The sequence below is a fragment of the Rhineura floridana genome, chromosome 22 (genome assembly GCF_030035675.1).
Source record: "Rhineura floridana isolate rRhiFlo1 chromosome 22, rRhiFlo1.hap2, whole genome shotgun sequence".
Classification (NCBI taxonomy): Eukaryota; Metazoa; Chordata; class Lepidosauria; order Squamata; family Rhineuridae; genus Rhineura; species Rhineura floridana.
The window spans coordinates 15,916,061-15,935,133 of NC_084501.1; the positions used below are offsets into that span (position 1 = coordinate 15,916,061).

The 19,073-nt window shown below is 42.4% G+C and overlaps 2 long non-coding RNA genes across 4 annotated transcripts; one reads left to right on the plus strand and one right to left on the minus strand.

Annotated features, from left to right (window-relative positions):
* Positions 1-5,686: 5,686 nt before the first annotated feature.
* LOC133375038 (uncharacterized) lies at positions 5,687-11,571 on the minus strand. Of its 3 annotated transcripts, none has more exons than XR_009760052.1 (4): positions 11,463-11,571; positions 9,658-10,484; positions 7,192-7,312; positions 5,687-6,433 (listed from the first exon to the last, which is right to left on the minus strand). It is a non-coding gene; the product is annotated as an uncharacterized LOC133375038 (long non-coding RNA). The 3 variants fall into 3 exon arrangements; XR_009760051.1 differs by having other exon boundaries at positions 7,192-8,282; XR_009760050.1 differs by having other exon boundaries at positions 7,192-10,484.
* Positions 11,572-12,624: 1,053 nt separating this feature from the next.
* On the plus strand, positions 12,625-18,306 carry LOC133374727 (uncharacterized). The gene is made up of 3 exons (XR_009759949.1): positions 12,625-12,639; positions 16,171-16,291; positions 17,432-18,306. It is a non-coding gene; the product is annotated as an uncharacterized LOC133374727 (long non-coding RNA).
* The last annotated feature ends 767 nt before the right edge of the window (positions 18,307-19,073 follow it).

Below are 19,073 nucleotides of genomic sequence, written 5' to 3' on the forward strand. Positions count from 1 at the left end.
ATGCAAAAATGCATCAGATGACAAAGAATAGCTAGCAAAAAATGTGTACATTAGTTAAAACTACCTACCAAAATATGTTTATTTGGATAAATTCACACTAAAATACTGGAGAATTTTCATGAGCATTTTTTTAAAAAAACAGCAAAATGATGCAGAAATGTGAACTGAATTTTAGATTGGAAAAATGAAAAACTGGGAGAACTAAAATTGATAGATCTTTCCATCCCTCACACATCCAAACACAGAGACACATGCACACATCATTGCACAAAATGGTAAACTCTTCATTAGTCATTCAAGTCACCATCCCCATCTGGATGATGCGCCATCGTCAGGTACACGGGCCTTGACCTGGATCATATTTGTCTTTACCACTCTTAAAAAGCATTATTAACTCTAATAACAGTGTGATTCTCAATCTGGCTGTAGGGCACTGCTGGGATTATGGTGAAGGTTTCTACCCATGGACCTGCTGAACAGAATCCATGAACCCAAGGCCACACTTCTTACACTAAAATTATTTGATTAATCACTGCTTGCTCAGTTAACATGACTACCATTGTATGGTATTTGCATCTATTTTCTGCTTCCTGAAAAACCACATTTACACTATAGGCATCTTGTACAAATTACATTGTTGTTAAGGAAGACAAGCTACCCTTGACAAGGAAGTTCTTGTCTACCCAGCCAACATGGAATCACTGGCAGGCGTAGAGTAACAATCATGACGGTCAGGCTGTAATGTCAAATACTGATATGTCTAATATAAGAATCCTTCTGAAATTCTATTTGCCCCAGATTTTACAGCTCATAAATTACACTGTCTTCTTTCTAAAGTGGAACCACTGCCCTCAAGTCGATTCCGACTTATGGCGACTCTACAAATAGGGTTTTCATGGTAAGCGGTATTCAGAGATGGCCTACCATTGCCTTCCCCTTTACCATTGCCTTTCTTGTAATATAGGAATCCCTCTGAAATTCTCTTTGCCCCAGATTATGCAGTTTATAATTTACATGGTCTTCTTCCGAAAGTGGAACCAATACATTAAGTATGCTCTTTTGATACTTTAGAAGAAAGATCCAATTTTTAAATGTACATAAAAGTATAGTCTTTGGACTCTGGGAGGTATGCATGATAAAATGGAAGTGGATAGCTCAGATTTAGAAATGTTCACCTGCCTAATAATAGGAGCAAGATTATGTAATGTGCAAATTTGGAGAGAGAAAAAGACTCTGATATTAAAAGAATGGTTACAGAAAAGTAGGGAAATTGCCCTCTTAACAAAACTGACTTATCATAAAAGAATGTTAACCATTCAACAACACGACAGGTTTCCAGACAGATGGTCACTTTTTATTAGTTTTTTGAATAATAAGATCAATGACAATATAATTCAATATAATCCTTTTCCATTCACATGATCTTCTCTTTACTGTTGACTTTCCTTTCCCTCCTCTGTTTCCTTCTTGTGTTCCCCACACCTTTGCAAGCACATATGATGCGGACACGAGGTAGGGCCTTTTCGGTGGCCGCCCCTAGGCTGTGGAACTCCCTTCCGAGTGAGGTGCGATCAGCTCCCTCCTTGCCTTCTTTCCGGCGACAAGTAAAGACTGTTTTATTTCAACGGGCATTTGGGATAGAGAACGACCAGGATTAAGTGTCATAGGTTTGGTGATTACATTATATGATTTTATTATTTTAAATTGTCCGCTGTTTTTAACCTATGTTTTATGGTTTTAATTTTTCTCATAGTTTAATTCTTTTTTAATAATATACTCTGTATGTTTTAATGGTGTTGTTTTTAGTTGTAAGCCGCTCTGAGTCCTATTGGAAAAAGGCCGGGGTAGAAATAAAGTTTATTATTATTATTATTATTATTATTGTTATTATTATTATTATTATTATTATGTAGTCTCCCTGGGCCAAAGGTAATGGGCAGAGCAATCCAACTCACAGGAAACTGGTGGGATGAGTGCATGTGTAGGAGGAGCTGGTAGAGAGCTCCACAGCATCCACTTGGTGTTTGGGAGCTGCCGGACTGGCTGAATGACAGCTCTGTTGGGACCTGTGCATGGGGACCAGAAGATAAAAGCCGGCTCTAATGAATACCCCTACCGGGGTGTAAGTGCTCCCATTGAGTGCCATTGTAATTATTTCACTATGCTGACTTGTGAGCTGGATGGAACTTTTGCTTGGGTTGGGCTCATTAGAGCACACTGAGGGAGAATTGGATATCACTGAAGTCCACTCCCCTCTCTTCTCCTGCACACCCAGAATGCTCCATTTTCAGGCCTTCCACTAGCTTCCAATGGTTCTCTGTCAACCAGGTTGGGCTTCCCAGTGAACCCCCAGCTGCGCTGGCAAGGTCCTGGCACTGCGGTGACTGAGCCGGGATGAGGGGCTTAACCTGGCAGAGCCCAGTGGAACATGGTGGTGCCGAGACCTTGTCTACATAGCTGGGGGTCTGCTGTATCCAACTCCCCCCAGCCCAGCATAAATACAAGTTGGATGGCTCCCGAAATAAGGAATAAGAGATAGTGATGAAATATTTTGCTTTCCTTTCTTCTTTTAAAACATCTTTACCTTCCTCTTTTTATTTCTTTCACATAGGCTGTTTGTCTATATTAGCATAACATTAAGAATATTTGGAAATTTCAGTTTTTGGTAACTTTGCCCACGTATTTTCATAAATTACATTTTTGCTATTTTTCTTTTTGTCTTGCTCTCTCTTTTTCTTTTAAAATTATAAACTGTTACGAAATATGAATTAATACGAAGTGTTTCATGACTTTCCCTTTTTGATTCTCTTTATTTTTGAATTAATGATATAGGTATATTTAAATGCAAAGCAATAATGAGGCAACAGTAAACTCTTCTGAAGCACAGCGTCTTCTGAGCTTTTTTAAAAAAATTAAAAACTCAATTTTTGTATCCCTGCTCAAGGTGTTCAGTGCCTTCCTTTTATTTCCTTCTTCTTTCTCACTGTGGTACCAAGATACATAATCAAATACTGAAGGGGTGTGTGTGTGTGCGGAATCAATCATGATGGAATTTCTGTCTGGTTGTGTCAACATTCGTTAGGTACATTTCCATGTCTGTGATATCATGTATCCATACCAGTAGAAACACTGCTAAAAAAAAAATCAATGTAATGATGTGCATAATTATTTTAATTATTTTCTCTTGCATCCCCAGTATGCATGCCACGTGCTAGAGTGCAAGCCAATAGTCCTTTATTCTGAGGAATTTACAATCTAAAATCTGACAACTGGACGAGATCGAAGAAAGAGACTTCCTCAAGAGTTTCTGTGTGTTTGTGCGTGTGTGAGTGCACACATGCGTGAATGTGTGTGTGTGTGAGAGAGAGTGAATGTGTGTGTGTGTGTATTAAAACCTTTGCAGTTCACACTGGTATTGCCAGTGCTTTCTTGTGTCCTCTGAAAGACTTTACAGGGCTTCTATTGGCCTTACAACCTAAGGCTGTCTAGAATGCTGCCTGTGGAGATTCAAAGTGTTCTGCTTTGGTTGTTGTGGTTGTTGTTGTTTGTTAAAGCAGGCACTGAATGACTTTTTAAAAATACAACAACATATAAAAATAGCCCAACTGTGGTTGGCAGTAGTTGGAAACCTTGCTAGTGTGGTATAATGATATCCTTCTGTCTCTCTCCCCCCCATAGAACTTACGGGGAGCCCAATGAAATTGATGGTAAACAGATTCCAGACAGAAAAAAATGGAATCATTTCACACACTCACACACACACATCATTTAATCAACTTAGAACGGGATGGTAGGCATATCAGAGGTGGTCCCGGCTTAGTGGGTGTGGAGAGGGGATGAGACAAAACCCATAGAGGAGTTGGAGGCGAGCAATAAAAACAACCTGTTTCATGCAGTGCACAATTTTCAAGAAGCTTCAGAGACAATGAATAAATTATAATCAAGCATTTATTATAAACAAACTTTTCTGCCTGTGATGACAGGCACTATCCCACTTGAATAAGAAAGCCAACACAGCACCTAAATTTGGAGAGATAAAATGGGTTTATATGCAGTGGGAAGGAGTATAGTGTAATGAATCGGTGTTTTTATGACTGTGATTGTTTGAGTATGCCTTTAATGCATTGTTCTGCCAGTGATTATTTAGGGCTGCCTGGAAAACACGTTCAGGCATGCCACCCGTGGGTTTTTCTTCATGTTATTTTCTTCTTGTTCTACAATATTCAGTAAAAGTAAAAGCTGGCAGCACAAAACCCTGACTCTTGTGTCTCTTTGGGTAAAGGGCAGCAGGAGGACTTAAGAGTAGGCATATCAGAGGTGGCCCCTGGCTTAGCTGACATGGAAAGGGGATGAGACCAACCCATGGAGGAAGAGGAAGCAAGCACCAAAAAAAGTTTCATGTAGTGCACAATTTTGAAGAAGCTTCAGAGACAATAAATATACGATAATCATTTATTATTATTATTATTATTATTATTAATGCAACAGTATGAAGGACAAGACAATTCCATAGCCCAGAAAGACAGGGTGAAAGGAACGCCTACCCATCTAATTCTACGCAATAGTCATGCCTCCTTTGCTTATGAGGATTTGTTCAGGAAAGAAAACTCTTCCAAAGAGAAGAAGATAATGAGAGCATTATCAGAAGAGGCAGGTGAAAAGCTTAATTAATAAAATGTTTATATTGTTGAACATAAAACTGAAGTACACCTTATGTTAGGGGACATGGCTTTGCAAATATGTGAATATAAAGCAAAATTGCATACAAATTAATTCAACACCATTAGTACCATGTTATCTCAGGCTCCTGCCCTTGTTTCCTTCTCTGCATAATATTGATATGTTTTATTGTTTTACTGTTTTTACATTTTATAATGCTGGTCATTGACCGTAATAAATGATTGATTGATTGCATACAAATATGTGTATAGCAGGAGAAATTTGCGCTAAAAGGCTGGAGAATTTTCATGAGGCCTTTTCTTTAAAAAACAAACCTCAAACTGATAGGAAAATGTGGAGCATTGAACTTATTGAGGTTTTTTTTTTGCCTTAACTTCATCAAGATGTTCTCTCTGTCTGTGTATGTGTGTGTGAAAGAGTGAGGGTGTGTGTGTGTGTATTAAAGCCTTTGCAGTTCACCCTGGAATTTCCAGTGCTTTCTTGTGTCCTCTGAAAGACTTATGGGGTTTCTACAGGCTTTACCATCTAAGGCTGTCTAGAATGCTGCCTATGAAGGTTCAAAGTGCTCTGTTGTGGTTATTGTGGTTGCTGTTGCTGGTAAACACAGGGCAATGAAGGATTGTTTAAAAGAGAAACATATAAATGCAACACAACTGTGGTTGGCCACAGTTGGAAGCAGGATGGACTTGCTTGGTGTGGTATATGTGATCTCTCTCTCTCTCGTTCTATCTTTCTCTTCGAACATTTGGAGCCCAATGAAATAGATGATAAGCAGATTCCAGACAGACAAAAGTGAATCATTTCATACACACACACACACACACACACACACACACGCACACCACCACCACCACCATCATCAATTGAGAATTGGTAGGAATTTTGGAGAGGTCCCATGGCTTAGTGGGCATAGAGAGGGGATGAGACAAACCCTTGGAGGAGCAAAGCAAAACAAACCTCTATTTCATGCAGTGCATGATTTTCAGGAAGCTTCAGACACAATAAATATATTATAATCATTTTTATTATTGTTGTTATTCATGCAACAATATGAAGTACAAGACAATGCCATAGCCCAGAAAGAAGGGGGGGAGGAAAGCCTACCCATCTACTTCTACACGATAGTCATGCCACCTTTCCTTATTAGGGATCGTTGGGGGGGAAACTCTTCCAAAGAGAAAAAGATAATCAGAGCAGATAATCAAATAATTAGAGGCAGGTGAAAACCATAACTACTTTTGATTAGCACAGAGGAGAACAGGAAGTCAACCGACAGGTCTTCAAAGGAACATTGATGGTGTTGAGGTTATTCCAGCATGTTGGACAGGTCCTGTTGTTGCTATGGGCTGAGCTGAATGTCCAAAGTATCACATGCCACAGCAGGAGGACCTTTTTCCATTAGAGATTATGCAGATAGAGCAGCCGCCACTGGAGCCGCCACCATTGCAACTGCCACCATTGGAGCAGCCACAGCATGGGACACAGCAGCAGCAAGGGCAGCAGCAACAGCAGGGGGCGCAGCCGCAGCAGGGGGCGCAGCCACAGCAGGGGGCGCAGCCGCAGCAGGGGGCACAGCCGCAGCAGGGGGCACAGCCACAGCAGGGGGCACAGCCGCAGCAGGGGGCACAGCAGCAGCAGGGCGGACATGACGAGTTGCAACCATTGTCGCCGCCATTGCAGGGGATGCAAATGACTTTTGGTCCACGGTTTGAATAGCCACCACAGCAACCCATCTTTGTGAGCGGAACGAAGGCTGCAACAGAGGAAAGATGCATTATGAGTGTGATGGACATACTGGAGGAATGGCATTCACAGCATGGTGGTTGACTGCTAGGGACTGCCTCTGTAGGACTTATTCCAGGTTAAAGGAAGCCCCAAAGAGGTCACTCTCTGTGGGTCACTTCTGTCATTGGTGGAGCCTGGCAAGCTTAGTTGGGAATGGGCATCAGTGCTTAACGAGGAAGGTATTTTTGTATACTAAATACATTTATAATGCTTTTCTATCCATCTGATAGTTACATATAGCAAAATAACTTAAAAGAAACAAACACTAAAAGTAACATGAAAAGGACTAGAACTCAAAAATTAGGAAGAATAAAGATGTGTAAGCATTTGAATGTCAGCAAGATCAGGGACATGCAAGCTTCTGTGTGGAGGGTATATCACAAGCAGACTACGCACGCCAAACACCCTCTGTCCAGTCAGTGTCCATCTCATTACAGATGGTGAAGGCACCTGGAGTAGGGCCTAAAGTGGTGATTTAGCCTTGATGATCAGATTTGGAACAAAGGTAAGCCATGCTATGGGGCAAACGAGAACTTAAGAGGTAAACAACATAACATGCAGAACATTTCAGTTAAAGACATGTATCCAACTTATTACATTCAAAGTGAAACCCATTGAAATTAATGAGCCTAAATCAATCCAAACTAGTCATTTCAATGGGTCTACTCTGAGCAGAACCAACACTGGATACAACCCACCAAAAATGCATTTAGTAATTCAACTTACCTTGTTCAATGGTGAATGGAGACTTGTGTGGTTGAGGAACCCAGTGTTTGAATGGAGAGGTCTGGGGTGGTGGGCCTTTTATACAGCTCCCTGTTGTGTTTCCAGAGGAAATGAGGCATCGCTGCAAATATGGTACACTCTTCATTAGCCATCAAAGCATCCATCCCCATCTGGACGATGCACCATCTTCAGCTGCATGGTCCTTGACATGGCTCATACTCGTCATTACTGCTCTATGTCTTTAAAAGCATGATTAAACCTAATAACAGTGTGATCCTCAGTCTGGCCAGAAGCCACTGAGAAAATTATGGACAAGGATGTTTCTGTCTATGGACATGTTTAACAGAATCCATGAAGTCAAGGTTTCATTTCTTATACCCCTCTCCAAAAAAATCGAATCCATCTTTTTTTGTTCAGTGAATTATTTGTCTTGATTATTGTCTATTGCATCTTCAGTTCATATAGTTCTTCCTAGAGGATGGGGGTTTGTTTTGAAGTAATATTGGAGGGGGTGAAAGGCAACAGAAGAAGTGGATGGTAATGGTGCTACTAATATATGAAGGCTTATGTTACATTATTTCATATACTGTGGTGTGCAGCAATTACAAAATTTGGTTAGGACCCCAATGTGGCACATTCTGGAACTGCCCAGCGTGGCTCAGCCTGATTTGGAAGTTTCTTGATTCATCTTGAGCTTTGGAGTATGAGAGAAATGAATTCTCTCTCTCCCCCCTTAACTACTAAGAAGTCACAGGTGGCTGTAACTCGGCACGTTTGACAAAGGTAGATGAGGTTTGCAAGTATAATGGCCCCATAGAGTCTGCCAAAAGACAAATGGGGCAGGAGCTTTTGTCCCTCCAGTCTGCCAAAAATGTAATGGCCTCCCAAATTTATTTTGATTTTCAAGGATATGGCAGAAATCTGGAGTCAGGTTGCACCTTCTGAGGGCATTAATCCTGCCAAAGGTCAGATATTTTTCTTCTTTGCAGACAGACATCAGAGTCTGAGAATCTGCGTCATTCCCCCTCCACTTTCACTATTCAGAAATTTAAAAGGGCTCTAACTTTTTTCTTTTTCAAAGTGGAAGAAAACTGTGGAGACAAAATATATACATGCACACACGAGATGGGTGAGAATTTTGATTCAGTTCACTTTCCAAGTGAAATCTATCTAATATGAGAACAGACCCACAGACATCCTTCAAAATTCACACTTATTCAAATGTTTTGATGCAGTTCACTGATCAAAACATTTTTACAAAAATGTGTATACTAAGGGAATGGATGCATAAAAAGGAATGCATGAGTGAAAAAAACATGCAAAAATGCATCAGATGACAAGACATGGCTACCAAAAAATGTGTACATTAGTTAAAACTACCTACCAAAATGTGTTTATTTGGATAAATTCACACTAAAATGCTGGAGAAATTAGCAACGTGTTGCAGAAATGGGGAGAACTGAATTTTAGATTGGAAAAATGAAAAACTGGGAGAACTAAAATTGATAGATCTTTCCATCCCTCACACATCCAAACACAGAGACACATGCAGACATCATTGCACAAAATGGTAAACTCTTCATTAGTCATTCAAGTCACCATCCCCATCTGGATGATGCGCCATCGTCAGGTACACGGGCCTTGACCTGGCTCATATTTGTCTTTACCACTCTTAAAAAGCATTATTAACCCTAATAACAGTGTGATTCTCAATCTGGCTGTAGGGCACTGCTGGGATTATGGTGGAGGTTTCTACCCATGGACCTGCTGAACAGAATCCATGAACCCAAGGCCACACTTCTTACACCAAAATTATTTGATTCATCATTTCTTGCTTAGTTAACGTGACTTCCATTGTATGGTATTTTGCATCTATTTTCTGCATCCCATCTACACTATAGCAGGAGAAATTTGCACTACAAGACTGAGGAATTTTCATGACGCCTTTCTTAAAAAACAAACCTCAAGATGATGGGACAAGTAGAGAACTGAAAAGTTTTCTTTTGCCTAAACTTTATCAAGAGGTTCCATGTGTGTATCTATGTGTGTGAGAGAGAGAGATTGTGTGTGTGTTAAACCTTTGCCGTTCACCCTGGTATTTCCAGTGCTATGTTGTGTCCTCTGAATGACCTTACAGGGTTTCTACAGGCCTTAAAATCTAGGGCTGTCAAGAATGCTGCCTATGGAGGTTCAAAGTGCTTTCTTGTAGTTGTTGTGGTTGTTTTTGCTTGTTAAAGCAGGGCAAGGAACACATAAATGAAACACAACTGTGATTAACAAGATGGACTTTGCTTGGTGTGGTATAAGTGATCTCTCTCTATCTCCACTAGAATGTAAGGGGAGCCCAATGGAGTAGATGAGAAGCAGATTCCAGACAAACAAAAGGGAATCATTTCACACACACACACACACATATATACACTATAATCAACTTAGAACTTAGAAATTAGAGAAGTCCCTTCTTACCTGGCATGGAGAGACAAAGAGACAAACCCATGATGGAACAGTGCAACAGAAACCTCCATTTCATGCAGTGCACAATTTTCAAGAAGCTTCAGAGACAATAAATATATTAGATCCATTTTTATTATCATTATCCATGCAACACTACAAACTACAAGACAATTCCATAGCCCAGAAAGACGGGGTGAAAGGAACGCCTACCCATCAAATTCTACGCAATAGTCATGCCTCCTTTGCTTATGAGGATTTGTTCAGGGAAGAAAACTCCTCCAAAGAGAAGAAGATAATGAGAGCATTATCAGAAGAGGCAGGTGGAAAGCTTAACAGGTTTTTAAGTTAGCAAAGAGGAGAACGGGAGTCAGCCAAAGGTCTTCAAAGGGATGTTGATGGTGTTTAGGTTATTTCGGCATGTTGGACAGGTCCTGTTGGTGCTATGGGCTGAGTTGAATCTCCAAAGTATCACATGCCACAGCAGGAGGACCTTCTTCCATTAGAGATTAGGTAGAGAGAGCAGCCCCCACTGGAGCCACCACCATTGGAGCAGCCACAGCAGGGGGCGCAGCAGCAGCAGGGGGCACAGCAGCAGCAGGGGGCGCAGCCACAGCAGGGGGCGCAGCCACAGCAGGGGGCGCAGCCGCAGCAGGGGGCGCAGCCGCAGTAGGGGGCGCAGCCACAGCAGGGGACGCAGCCACAGCAGGGGGCGCAGCAGCAGCAAGGTGAACAGCTTGAGTTGCAACCATTGTCGCCGCCACCACAGGGGATGCAAATGACTTTTGGTCCACGGTCGGAATAGCCACCACAGCAACCCATCTTTGTGAGTGGAAGGGAGACTGCAACAGATGAAAGATGCATTATGTTTGGGAGTGTGATGGACATACTGGAGGAATGGCATTCACAGCATGGTGGTTGACTGCTAGGGACTGCCTCTGTAGGACTTATTCCAGGTTTAAGGAAGCCCTAAGGAGGTCACTGTCTGTGGGTCACTTCTGCCTTGGTGGAGCCTGGAATGGGCATCAGTGTTCCAAGCTGCACCAAGACTCTGGGTCTAGCCACCATCTTAAATTTCCATAACACAACCCATGTAGCCTGGTTTCAGTGCATTGTGGGAAATCAAAATGGCCACCAGTCCCTGATCAGAACCCCAGAAAGGTTTTAACAGGGGTGGCGGTCACAGGGCTGGTATAAGTAGGCCTATATGGCTCTAAGAATTGTGAATTGATTTACCAGACTATCTTGCATATGCTTAAAGAGGAAGGTATTTTTGGATATTAGATATGTTTACAATGCTTTTCAATCCATCAGGTAGTTACATATAACAAAATAACTTAAAAGAAACAACACTAAAAGTAACTGATGAAAAGAGCTAGAACTCAAAAGTTATAAAGTATAAAAATGTCTTTGTAAGTATTTGAAAGTCAGGAGGAACAGTGACAAAGAAGCTTCTGTGTGGAGGGAATATCACAAGCAGACTACACACGCCAAACACCCTCTGTCCAGTCAGTGTCCATCTCATTACACATGGTGAAGGCACCTGGAGTAGGGCCTAAAGTGGTGATTTAGCCTTGGTGATCAGATTTGTAACAAAGGTAAGCCATGCTATGGGGCAAACGAGAACTTAAGAGGTAAACAACATAATATGCAGAACATTTCAGTTACAGACATGTATCCAACTTACTATATTCAAAGTGAACCCCATTGAAATTAATGGGCCTAAATCAGTCCAAACTATTCATTTCAATGGGTCTAGACTAAAGTAGAACCAACACTGGATACAACCCACCAACATTGAATTTAGTAATTCAACTTACCTTGTTCAGTGGTGAATGGAGACTTGTGTGGTTGACGAACCCAGCAATTGAATGGCGAGGTCTGGGGTGGTGGGCCTTTTATACAGCTCCCTGTTTTGTTTCCAGAGGAAATGAGGCATCACTGCGAAAAAGGTAAACTCTTCATTAGCCATCAAAGCATCCATCCCCATCCGGACGATGCACCATATTCAGCTGCATGGTCCTTGACGTGGCTCAAACTCATCATTACTGCTCTATGTCTTAAAAAGCATGATTAAAACTAATAACAGTGTGATCCTCAGTCTGGCCATATAGGCCACTGAGAAAATTATGGACAAGCATATTTCTGTCTATGGACATGTTTAACAGAATCCATGAAGTCAGGTTACATTTTTTATACTCCCCTCCAAAAAAATCTGATCCATCTGTTTTTGTTCAGTAAATTATTTGTCTTACCATATATTCCGGCGTATAAGACGACTTTTTAACCCCGGAAAATCTTCTCCAAAGTCGGGTGTCGTCTTATACGCCGGGTGTCGTCTTATACGCCGGAATATACGGGTACTTCGCCAACTGAGGCATTGCTGTCTTCTACAAGAAACAAAAGTGGGCGGGCCGAGGAAGGGCTCCCAAACTGACCCCGGAGACGCTTGGCAGGCACGTGAGTCTAAAACATTAAGTCTACGGCTGCAAATGCCGCCGGAGTATCGCCGCGCCTTACACCCTACGGGTGGTGCAGTGGTCCAAACACAACTCAGGGAGGAAGAAGCCAGCCAAGGAAGGAAGGAAAGGAAGGAGCGGAAGTGGTTCGCGCGCCTGCGCATAGGAGGCGGGGGGGCAGCTTGCGGCTGCCTGTGGTAGGGAGTTAAAATAAAAACCAACCACAAACCGGCTCGCCGCTGTGAGGAAAAAAGCACCGGGTGCCTTGGGCGGCGGTGGCGGAGCCTTCTCCTCCTCCTCCTCCCCGCTTCGGCCATGAGCGTCGCAGCGCTGGTTTCTCCCGCGCTGCCGCCGCCCCCCGCCGCTGCCGCCGCTGCCGCTGCCGCCGCCGCCTCCACTGCCGCCGCCACCTCCGCTGCGCTGCCCGCCAGCATGGGCCCCACCGCCGCCGCCGAGAGCTTCGAGGAGGAGGAGCTGGGCAGCCCTGCCGATGAAGAGGATGGAGAGCGTAGCGGCCGCGCATGGGATTCCGACGAAGGTGAGGCTTTCTCCTTGTTTCTTTCCCGCCGATGACCGGTGGCCCCGATCCAGTGTCGCGCCGGCCTTCTCGGGCCAAGTTCTACCGGGCTTGCTGCCCGAGTCAGTGTGCCTGCGGGGGTGCCGTTCGGCCCTGCTTCGTCCTGACTCGAGAGTAGCCCCATGGAAACTAGTAGAGGTAGCTGGCTTAGTTGCACCAATTTCAGTGGGTCTCTTCTGAGTAGCGTCGGATGCAGCCCTAAGCACCGCCCGGTACCATTGGGTTTACTCTTGAGTCAGTGCGCACATAGGATTTTATCCAGTGTTAGTTCTACCCAGAGTAGACCTACTGAAACCAATGGGGCCTGTCTAACTGAGGCCCTTCAGTTGGTTTATGCCAAGTAAGGGCCGAACCCAGGAAAGTCTTCTCAAAAGTTGGGGGTCGTCTTAAACGCCCAGTCGTCTTATACGCCGGAATATACGGTAATTATTTGTGTATTGCATCTTCCGTTTGCACAGTTCTTCCTAGAGGGTAGGTCTTTGTTCTGAAGAACTTTTGATCCTTCTGAAATTCTCTTTGCCCCATATTTTGCAGCTCATAAATTAGACAGTCTTCTTTTGATACTTTTTAAATGTACATAAAAATATAGCTTTTGGAATTTGGGAGATATGCATGATAAAAATGGAAGTGGATAACTCAGATTTAGTAATAGTTGGCAGCTTAATAATAGAAGCATGTTATGTAATGTGCAAATTTGTAGAGAAAAATGAACTCTGATATTTAAAGAACGGTTATGGAAAATTAGGGAAATAATCTTCTTAACAAAATTAACTTATCAAAACAGAGTGTTAACTAATCAATAACTTACAGGCTTGCAGAGAGATGGTCACATTTTATTAATTCTTGGAATAATAACATCAATGATCATATAATTCCATATAATCCTGTATTAGACATATCAGTACCCACACTAGTAGAAACACTTCTAAAAGAAAATTCAATGTAATGTCTATGATTATTATATTTATTTTCTGTTGCATCCTCAGTGTGCATGTCACATGCTAGAGTGCAAGTGAATAGTCCTCCTGTCATCGGGAGGCAATAGAAGAGAGAGAGATGGAGATGGTGGTAGGACTTAGGAATGGGGTTGAAATTCAGTTCAATTCCCATGTATAGGCGAACCTACCAAACTGCACACTTTCCAACATAGTACATGAACCAAAATACAGTCATCCTTCAAAATTTGCACTTCTCCAAATTTTGCAAATCAGTTCTACAGACGATTAAGACGTACAAATATATATATAACAGGGTAAAGGGTGAATAAAAGTGTATATTAGTGAAAACTAAATTCAAAAACACCTTATATTAAGGGATGTGGCTTTGTAAAAATGTGACTATATGGCAAAATTGCACGCAATAATGTGTATCGCAGGAGACATGTGTACTAAAAGGCTGAGGAATTTTCATGAGGCCTTTTCTTAAAAAAACAAACCTCAAACTTATGGGAAAATGTGGAAACTGACCATTAGCTTTTCTTGCCTTAAATTCATGAAGAGGTTCTCCCTCTCCCTCTCCACTCTCCCCTCTCCCCTCTCCCCTCTCCCTCTCCCTTCCTCTGCAGATACCATCTTATCAGAAGTTTCATTCCGCACAACATAGGAAACAGACCTTTAGTGTGGCAGCATCTACCCTGTGGAATTCCCTCCCTTTGAATATTAGGCAGGCACCATCTCTGCTACCTTTTCAGAGCCTTTTGAAGACTTTCCTCTTTCAACAAGCCTTTTAGGTTGAGACCTATCCCAGTCTGTGTCTGTGTTAGAATTGCTTAATATGTTTTAATAATGTTTTTAACCCTTTTAAAAAGTTGTTTTTTTAAAAAAAAATGTTTTTAACACTGTTTTGTTTTAATGTATTTTAAGATCTGTTTTTATGATGTTTTAAAGTGTTTTTAGCCCTTTGTTTGTTGCCCTGAGCTCCTGCTGGGAGGAAGGGTGGGATACAAATTAAATAATAAATAAATAAACAAATAATATTAAAGCTCTAGGCCTAACGTCATCTCTGGGGGAGAGAGAGAAAGAGATTTGGTCACAGTGAGTAAACAAAAGAGAGAGAGAAAAAACCAAGGCCACAACAGGATGGCTAGCTGTATTGGAAAGACTGATATATTTGATTGTGCAACAGACAATTGGACACTATACACAGAGAGGATTGTACAGTATTTTGAAGCAAATGAGATTGCTGCTGAAAAGAGTGCCAGCTTCACTGAGCTTTTTGGAGGCAAAGCATACAGTTTACTGAGTGGTTTGAATGGTCCACAAAAACCTTCACTATGCAGCTTTGCAGAATTAGTGAAAACAATGTAGGGACATTTGGCACCAAAACCATCACTGATTGCAGAGCGTTTCAGATTCCATAAATGATAGCAGAAAGAGGGAGAGTCCATTGCAACCTATGTAGCTGAACTGAACTGATTATTTCTTTAAACTCTTCATTAGTCATTCAAGTCACCATCCCCATCTGGATGATGTGCCATTATCAGCTGCATGGGCCTTGACCTGGTTCGCATTTGTCTTTAAGGAAGACAAGCTACCCTTGACAAGGAAGATCACCATTGCAAAAATAGTACCTGCACCTTCATTTACTCTCCTTTCTTCAAAAGTGTTCTTGCTGCAGTACTATTCATAGCACATCATTAGGATGGGGATGGTTATTTTAGTGAGTAAGGAAGCATTTACTATTTTTGCAATGGTGATCTTCCTTGTCAAGAGTAGCTTGTCTTCCTTAATAACAGTATAATTTACACAAGGTCCCTACGGTGTAAATGTGATGTTTCAGGATGCAGGAAATAGAAGCAAAATACCATACAATGGAAGTCACGTTAACTGAGCAAGCAATGATGAATCAAATACATTTGGTATAAGAAGTGTGGCCTTGGGTTCATGGATACTGTTAAGCAGGTCCATGGGTATAAACCTCCATAATCCCAGCAGTGCCCTCCAGCCAGGTTGAGGATCACACTGTTATTAGGGTTAATAATGCTTTTTACGAGTGGTAAAGACAAATATGAACCAGGTCAAGGCCCATGCAGCTGACGATGGTGGATCACACTTCCCATCATTTAGTGCTACCATTGTCATCCATTTCTTCAGTTGCCTTCCCCCACCTCAGATTTTAGGCCAAATGTTCTTGAGAACAAAGAAGGATCCTCTGGGAAGCATCCTCTGAAGATGTAATAGACAAATAATTAAGACAAGTAATTAACTGAACAAAAAATGATGGATCATATTTTTTGGTATAAGAAATGTAAACTTGACTTCATGGATTCTGTTAAGCAGGTCCACAGACAGAAACATCCTTGTCCATAATTTTCTTAGTGGCCTCTGGACACACTGAGGATCACACTGTTATTAGTTTTAATCATGCTTTTTAAGACATAGAGCAGTAATGATGAGTTTGAGCCACGTCAAGGACCATGCAGCTGAATATGGTGCATCGTCCGGATGGGGATGGATGCTTTGATGGCTAATGAAGAGTTTACCTTTTTTGCAGTGATGCCTCATTTCCTCTGGAAACACAACAGGGAGCTGTATAAAAGGCCCACCACCCCAGACCTCTCCATTCAATCGCTGGGTTCCTCAACCACACAAGTCTCCATTCACCACTGAACAAGGTAAGTTGAATTACTAAATGCATTTTTGGTAGGTTGTATTGACTGGTTGTTTCATTCAAAGTAGACCTATTGAAATGAACTAATGTAAGCCCATTGATGGGTTTAACTGCAAATATAACTAAGTTGGATGCATCTCTTTAATAGAAATGTTCTGCATACTGTCTTGCTAACTCTAAATTCTGATCTTATTTGTCTTATAGCTTCCCTTACCTTAGTTACAAATCTGATCTCCAAGGCTAATTCCAACTCAATTCACCATGTAAGGCTCTACTCCAGGTGCCTCCACCATCTGGAGCAAGATGGCCACTTACTGGAGACACAGCCTTTGGGATGGGTGTTGTGCTTGTGATATTCCCCCCACAGAGAAGCTTGCATGTCCCTGTTCCTGCTGACTTTCAAATACTTACACAGTCTCCTTTGTTCTTGCAAGGTTTGGAGCTCTAGATCTTTTCATCTGTTGCTTTTAGTGTTCTTTCTTTCTCTTTAGTTATTTTGCTACATTTAACTACCAGATGGATTGAAAAGCATTATAAAAATGTTTAACATCCAAAAATACCTTCCTTGTTAAGCATATGCAAGATAGTCTGGTAAAGCGATTCAGAGTTCTGAGGTCTGAATAGGCCTACCTAAACCAACCCTGCCACCCACATCCCTGGTTAAAACCTTTCTGGTGCTCTGATCAGGGTGTGGTGGCCATTTAGATTTCCCGCAATGCCCTGAAACAATATTACATTGGATGCATTGTGGGAAATTAAGATGGTGACTAGAGACAGAATCTTGGTGCAGGTTGGAACACTGATGGCCATTCCCAGGTAAGCTTGCCAGGCCACACCAATGTCAGAAGTGACCCACAGAGAGTGATCTCCTTAGGGCAGCCTTTCCCAACCAGTGTGCCTCCAGATGTTGTTGGACCACAACTCCCATCAGCCTCAGCCAGCATTGCCAATGGTCAGGAAAGATGGGAATTGTGGTCCAACAACATCTGGAGGCACACTGGTTGGGAAAGCCTGCCTTAGGGCTTCCTTAAACCTGGAATAAGTCCTACAGAGGCAGTCCCTAGCAGTCAACCACCATGCTGTGAATGCCATTCCTCCAGTACGCCCATCACACTCACAAACATGCATCTTTCATCTGTTTCAGGCTACCTTCCACTCGCAAAGATGGGTAATTGCAATGCGTGCGGTGGCTATTCAGACGAAGGACCAGACGTCATTTGCATCCCCTGCGGTGGTGGCAACAACGGTTGCAACTCGTGCTGTTCTCCCATGACCTACTCTTCCTCCATGAGCTATGGTGGTTGCCAGTGCTATGGCTGTGGCGGCTGTGGCGGCTGCAATGGTGGCGGCTGCAATGGCGGCTGCTCTGTCTACGTAATCTCTAATGGAAGAAGGTCCTCCTGCTGTGGCATGTGATACTTTGGACATTCAACTCAGCCCATAGCAACAACAGGACCTGTCCAACTTCTGGAATAACCTCAACACCTTCAACGTTCCTTTGAAGACCTGTTGGTTGACCTCCCGTTGTCCTCTTTGCTTGCTCAAAAATAGTTAAGTTTTCCACCTGCTTCTAATAATAATGCCCTTTATCTTCTTCTCTTTGTAAGAGATTTTTCCCCAACAAGTCCTAAGCAAAGGAGGCATGGCCATTGCATAGACTTGGATGGGTATGGTTTCCTTTGTTCCCCATCTTTCTGAGCTATGGGATTGTCTTGTCCTTCACACTGTTGCATGAATAATAAACATAATAAAAATTGGTTGGTTGACCTCCCATTCTCCTCTTTGCTAACTCAAAACCTGTTAAGCTTTCCACCTGCCTCTTCTGATAATGCTCTCATTATCTTCTTCTCTTTGGAGGAGTTTTCTTCCCTGAACAAATCCTCATAAGCAAAGGAGGCATGACTATTGCGTAGAATTTGATGGGTAGGCGTTCCTTTCACCCCGTCTTTCTGGGCTATGGAATTGTCTTGTAGTTTGTACTGCTGCATGGATAATAATAATAAAAATGGATCTAATATATTTATTGTCTCTGAATCTTCTTGAAAATTGTGCACAGCATGAAATGGAGGTTTCTGTTGCTCTGCTCCACCATGGGTTTGCCTCTTCTCTTCTCCATGCCAGCTAAGCCAGCGGCCACGTCTGATGTGCCTACTACCTAAGTCCATTAAATGGTCTGTGTGTGTGTGTGTGTGTGAAATGTTTCCCTTGTATCTGTCTGAAATCTGTTTACCACCTGTTTCATTGGGCTATCCATGAGGTCTAGGCAAGAGGGAGAGATCACTTATCCCATTCCAAACAAGGCCCATCCAGCTTTCCAGCTGTGGACAACCACAGCTGTCTTTCATTTATGTGTTCTTTTAAAAACAACCTTCCTTGCCCTGCTTAAAAATCAACAGAGCCCTTCCTATCTCCACAGGCAGTATTCTAGGAAGCCTCAGATGGTAAGCCCAATAGGAGCCCTGTAAGATCTTTCAGAGGACACACAAACACACACACATGGTACCATTTGTTGAGGTTAAGGCAAGGAAAGCAACAGGCAGTCCTTTACTCCTCCCTATAAAGGATGTGGAGGAAAGTGAATCTCTTTCTTTCTCAACAAAAAGGGGAAAGACCCATTTGTCTGTAATTTGTCTGGCTTAATCCCCTCTGAAGGGGCTCATGTACCTCTAAATTTCATCCACTTTGACAAAAAGGGGGGAAAGTCAAAGCCATTTTTAATATTCTATAGCAAATGGGGACTACGGAGCTTTACGCCTGCCATGTTACAGACAAATAGGTCTTTCCCG